The sequence below is a fragment of the Diabrotica undecimpunctata genome, chromosome 1 (assembly GCF_040954645.1).
Source record: "Diabrotica undecimpunctata isolate CICGRU chromosome 1, icDiaUnde3, whole genome shotgun sequence".
In the NCBI taxonomy this organism is placed as follows: domain Eukaryota; kingdom Metazoa; phylum Arthropoda; class Insecta; order Coleoptera; family Chrysomelidae; genus Diabrotica; species Diabrotica undecimpunctata.
The window spans coordinates 20,621,137-20,627,136 of NC_092803.1; the positions used below are offsets into that span (position 1 = coordinate 20,621,137).

A 6,000-nucleotide genomic window follows, 5' to 3' on the forward strand; every position below is an offset into this window, starting at 1 on the left:
TTGAAGAATAGATTAAATTATTTCAAATTTACTAAATTATTAATCTCTAAAAATTTAAATTACAGTTCTGTCGTAGCTTGTCACAAATTTCTCAATTCGAGTCTATGTTTTCGTTTAAAATATGGCGATCGCGTGCTGACAAACTTCAAAAGGCGGCTTCTGAGAGTGGGCATTCTGATTGTTATTTATTCTGTGCTAATGCTATCGACTTACTTTGGAGTGACACACCAACTGTCAGTAGCTTTTTTAGAGGCTGTTAAAATGGTTACTACCATGTTGACGACGTTAAGATTAAACAAGCGAAACAAAAATCTAAGGTACGTGATGTATTCTGGTTAGAATTTGTTGTTCCTTGTAGTTGCCGGAGTTACCTCTCCTGCTGTCTTTCTTTGTGCCTAGATTTCTGTCCAAACTGAAAAAAAAAACAAATCTAAATTAGTAAGAATTAAAAGCTTTGATTGTGCGGTTGAACTCTATATTGAGTGGGTATGTGTGTATGTTCAGAAGTTAAGGATGTCATATTAAATATTTATTTTAGAGTCTATAAGGAACTATGATAATTTCATTCATAGATTCTGCTCTCGAAGTAGGGCAATTAGTAGGTACTTTTATAGGGTATTCATTAAGTTCGCAATTAAAGATTATATGAAAGTCTGCGGTAGAGTTGTTCTTACATGAACAAAGATAGTTGATACGCATTCCGATTTTAGCGAAATGTGCAGGAAAGTTGCAAATGTTTATTCAAAGAATATACATAGATGCATACATATTTTTTGTCTATATGCGTCTATATTCTTTGGTTTAATCTTAAACGGCTTAGGGATGATGAGTAGAATCAGCTAACGTGATAATCAAATATGCGTGGGATGTTTTGCGGAAGTTGTGGGAATAATCGAGCTTTGTACAAACTTGAGCCAAATAGTTTCCCATTTTTTTCTTAATTTTATATGCAATTTTGGAATGTAGTCGCTGGAGATTATTAAATTTTCTGTTTTATTTAAATTAGACGAATTTTTTTCCATTTCATCCACTACCTCATTTTTTTTATTCCGGCATGACCTTTTACCCAGATAAAGACTAAGTCATTGCTATTATATTTAAATCGAGAGATTAACTTCTTAATATGACATAACAACTCATTGTTATGTTTTTTGGTTATTGGTTGTGATATTGTGTGATATGTGTAAGTTTCTGTATGCAGGTTTTATGATCTTTGGAAAGATCACTATTTCTTCAATAGAAAGCTTATAATATAGGTAATATTTGTTTAGTAATATTTCCAAAGTTGTTAGTTTCTATATAAGCATCTGTAAGAGGAGGAGAAGTTTTAATTCTCCAATAAGAATGTGTTAAGTTATATTCGGTGAGAGTGTTCATTTTTTTTAATAATTGATGTGAGTTGGAAGTCCTGGTCTTTATTAGAAAATTATTAGACAAGAATTCTCTTCTAAGGTTTAGAGGAGGCTCCTGTGCTTCTGCTAGAACTGCAGCACACGGAGAAGACTTAAACGCACTAAGGCATATACGTATTGCTTTATACTCAATTTTATCGATTTCTGATAAATTAGATTTTGACGATGAACCATATAAGAGGCATCCGTAATCAATGATTGAACGGATATACAACTTATAAAACATTAATGTTATTTTTGGGTCAGCACCCCATCTAGCTTTACATATGCAACGAAGCATGTTTAAAACTTTTTCAAGTGTCCAGGTTAGTTTTTTGTCTAAAACCACACCCAGATACTTATGGTGAGGGGAGCCAGAAATCTCAATATACTTAAATTAATCATCAATCACCACGCCAAACCCCCGCCATCCTCCACCCAAACCATGTCCACTCCACTCCACCCAAAATGTCATCATCGACGGTATAAATGAACCGTCCGCTGTTTTAATAGCCGTAATGCATTGATCAGTGACCAGTGAAGTAGCGTCTGGGTCCTCGGGATTCTGAGTCCTCGGAAACCCTAGTAGACGAGAAAGCGGGGTATTTGATTACTTTGGTAACCTGTCCATCAGGGTCTGTGATGTTGATGGTCAACGGGGGGCACCACAGCCTAGTTTGACCTTGGGTCACAAAATCAATTTTGTGACCTGTATAAAGATGGCGTTGACCTATATCAAGCTGAAGCTAGAGGAATTGAATCGGAATTGCGGACAGAAATGGAATGTTCCTATTGTGGATTCTACGATTTGTGGCCTATATACATATTATATATATATATATATATATATATATATATATATATATTAAAATGTTATTTATCAAAATGTTTTTTGATAAACAAAACATTTTTAGTGTTTGTCAAAATAATTTAAAGAAAACATTGTTCATAAACTATTTTATCGGTACTTAGTGATGATATTAAAACATTAACTACGTAAAGAGATAACAAAGGTCATAATATATATCACGTTCTTCGATGATGTACAGCAGCATCCTTGGACATAATAATTTCAAGAGTTGTTTTTAAAAAAACTTGTATTTTTTTAAAGGAAAATATTTAACGAGTGTTTGGAAAACCTTCATATAATATGGGTATATTTGAAAATATATGAAGATATCAGATAGCGTATAGAATATTATATTTTTGTTGCACAAAAGACATTCACCATGATAAAAAAAATGCAAATAAATTATCTTATATTACTATATTTTTACTATAAACCTTCTAGAAAGAAAACATTGTTCAAAATATGGATGATAGTAATTTTTTCTTTGTTTTAAATAAACAGTATGTCGTAGAAATACAAAAAAATAGGTTCAGAAGAAGAAGAAGGGTATGAAGGAGAAGTAGAAATAAAAGAAATACTTTTTGATGAAAAAAATTCCCAAAATTATTTCAAAAAACCTCGCGTGTCAGATAAACGACTTTTTTAATTCCATTTTATTCTAAGCAAATCCAATAATAAGCTATTGCTTTTGTGGCGAAAGTAAGCACTAGCTTACTACAACTGAAATGAAAAAAGCTATACTGCAGTATTTGTTTGTTATTTTCTGATGGTTCCTCAATTTTTTCTGAAAGTTTTAACGGATTTAGACATTTAATTCAAACAGCAAATGAGCATGAAAACACTTATGAAAGTAAACTTATAATGAGGAAACAACTGTTGACTTAATGTTGTTTGAAAAACAATTCGTAAAACGGAAAAAAGAAGTATTCGGAATTTTGCATATACATACTATCATTAATATTTTGAAGTTGACGGGGAAACAAGGTGTTGCAATAAGGGCACAAGTTGAAAATGCCTACAGTTTTGACGATCCTATAGTAATTCATGGAAATTTTTTAGAAATAATGCTATTATGTAACTATTATAAAAATTTAGGAGCGCACATAAACAAAGTTATGAATATAATAGCTCTAAAAACTTATAAAGCAAATTTTGAAAAAAAAAACGGTATAGAGAAAGAGATGGTCAATTTAAACTATTGAGAATTCAGAAAAGGAGTTATACCAACCACCAATCGATATGACTTTTTTAAGATTTTGTAAAAGAGTAGATTCCTATATAGAATCATAAAATACTCCCATTTTCGAAAGTATTTTTTATAGTGCCCTGGAGCGCACTACAAAATCTAAATAAATTAAGAAAGAGAGATCTATTGACTATCAATAACCATGTTTTTCCCCAATGTTGAAACCGTTGAAAAATTTTTCACACTTATTAAAAATTTATTTGGGAATATACACTATATTATCCAGGGAGTACAAAAAGTATAGAGACAGTGAGAAACGTCTCATATTGGCTAATATTAAAATTAAAATTAAAGAGAGAGAGCCTGACGCCTTCCATTTAGAGTTAACGTTGGCGTCTTTTTTGAGCCAGTCCGGCCCTGAACTGTATAAGAAAAACTGTGCTATCAATAATTTTTAAACGAAATTTAATTGAATAGAAATTTTCAAAATGCAGAAATAAAAAAACTTAGTTGCAGAACATAAGTAAAAACATGTGGTTTAAGACGAAAAAATATTTTTCCAAGTAGCTCCCTTTAAAATGGCAGTGGTGTTTTTACTTCTGTCTACTCACCTTATTCCCTGGTGTCTAGAGTTTAATAAAAACTCAAAAATTCTCATTGACACATAAAAATATTTATAACTTTCACAAGAATCCCACTCGCACTATGTGAATATTATTCTAAAACTGAGTACACTCCGAGCTTTCAAAGAGTTTTATAAGAAAGAGCGCATATGTGACGTAAAGAAACTGATAACAAGGGATTTTTTGACCTGGAATTGATGATCATTCGGGGAAAGAGATAACCTCTTGGAAGCATTTTCTGAAAATTCTGAAGAATCTCAGTGTATTGTTTGGTTTCAAATAACCCATGTCTTACAAAGAGTTAAAAAAAGAAAAGATAAAAATTCAAGTGTTAAAATATGGCGTAGATCGTTTCATTGTTTGATCACTGCAACATTACATGTTAAGGCGAGGTCTCTCTTGTTTATTTTAATTGATAAAATATTATTGGGCGTAGATTGCAATATGAGCCGTGACAATATCAAGAAGAACAATATTTTTAAACTGTTTTTATTAAAATATTTACAAGTCTGTTATAAAAAACAAATTTATTCTTTAAATTAAAGAGAAAGACGTACACGGTAAAAAACACTGTACAAAACAACGCCTGAGTTGTAGGGCAGACTTCTCTTCTTTTTCTTTAGTCTGTTTGCATCCACTCCTGGACAAAGGTCTTCGCATGAGTTCTCCACTCTTCTCTTTTTTATGCTATTTGGTGCCAGTTTCTCACCACTTTTGCTTTGATGTCGTCTAGGCACCGTTTTTGTGGTCTTCTACTACGACTGTGCTCACGTGGTCTTCAATGTATAATTTTTCTCGTCCATCTGTTTTGTCATGCCCCGTGCCCTACCCAGGTCCATATCATTTGCGCAATTCTTCAAATTATATTTTCCACCTTCGTCCTGCTTCACACGTCCTCATTTCGTATATGTTCTCTCAGAGAAACTCCTAACATAGCTCGTTCGATGGCCATCTGTGTTGTTCTTAACCTATTGGCGATAACTCTGTAAGTGTCACGGTCTCATACGGCAAATATGCAAAAAAAGTGAAAACATGTGCATAAAGATGCACTAATCTAGTCAAAAATATGCATTAAATATGCATTTCTTTTAGAAAATATGCATACTGTTAATGGAAACATATATTTAATAATGGTATATTAATTAATGTTTATTGTAATAATTAGTAAACAATATAAATAAATTTAAAACTAAATAGGTAGGTGTAATGTACTAATTAATTGTAATGAAAGTAGTAAAAAAGTAAAATACTATTCCTTATTACGAATTACCGGAAATTCGACCCCAAAGGGGGAAAACGAAAAAATCGATATGCAGACTCCTTTACCCTTTTCTCTTCGAAATGATCTTAACAGACTGCTCATTTTCTGTTTTGCTTTATGTTTTTTTACTTTTAAATTATTTGCAATACTTTGCCATGCATCGAATTTCTTATTTGGTGAAAAATACTGAGGATGTTTGGCTTTTTATAAAATTGGATGTTGTTCATATTCGTCAATTAACTGTAAGCACTGTTCGTTACTCCACTCCATTCTTAAAAAAAATGGAATTAAACAATTTTTAAGTAAAATCAATATACGAGTAGGGTAAGTGGAGTAATTGGATCATGATTTTACAACAAATCTGCGTTGGCTCAGATTTTTATTTACCTTATGATCAAAGTATAAGTAAATTTTAAACTATTTGTATAAAAACATGACCTTTATTTAATACTATTTAAATATATGGTTAGAATCAGAAATGAAGAAATAAGAGAAAGACTCAAAATCAAACCGATACTCGAGTCAATCAAGAAGAAAAAATTGGCATGGTTCGGACATCTAACCCGGATGGACAATAATAGACAAGTAAAAAGAGTGTGGGACGCCAAACCAATAGGGAAGAACAGAAGAGGAAGACCCATTAAAGAATGGAACAGTGCCATCTCGCAGATACTGCAGAGTAAGGGTAA

The 6,000-nt window shown here is 32.0% G+C and overlaps 1 long non-coding RNA gene across 1 annotated transcript; it reads right to left on the reverse strand.

Annotated features, from left to right (window-relative positions):
* Window positions 1-341: 341 nt before the first annotated feature.
* LOC140446072 (uncharacterized) lies at window positions 342-4,572 on the reverse strand. The gene is made up of 2 exons (XR_011951458.1): window positions 4,039-4,572; window positions 342-412 (listed from the first exon to the last, which is right to left on the reverse strand). It is a non-coding gene; the product is annotated as an uncharacterized lncRNA (long non-coding RNA).
* Window positions 4,573-6,000: the final 1,428 nt, after the last annotated feature.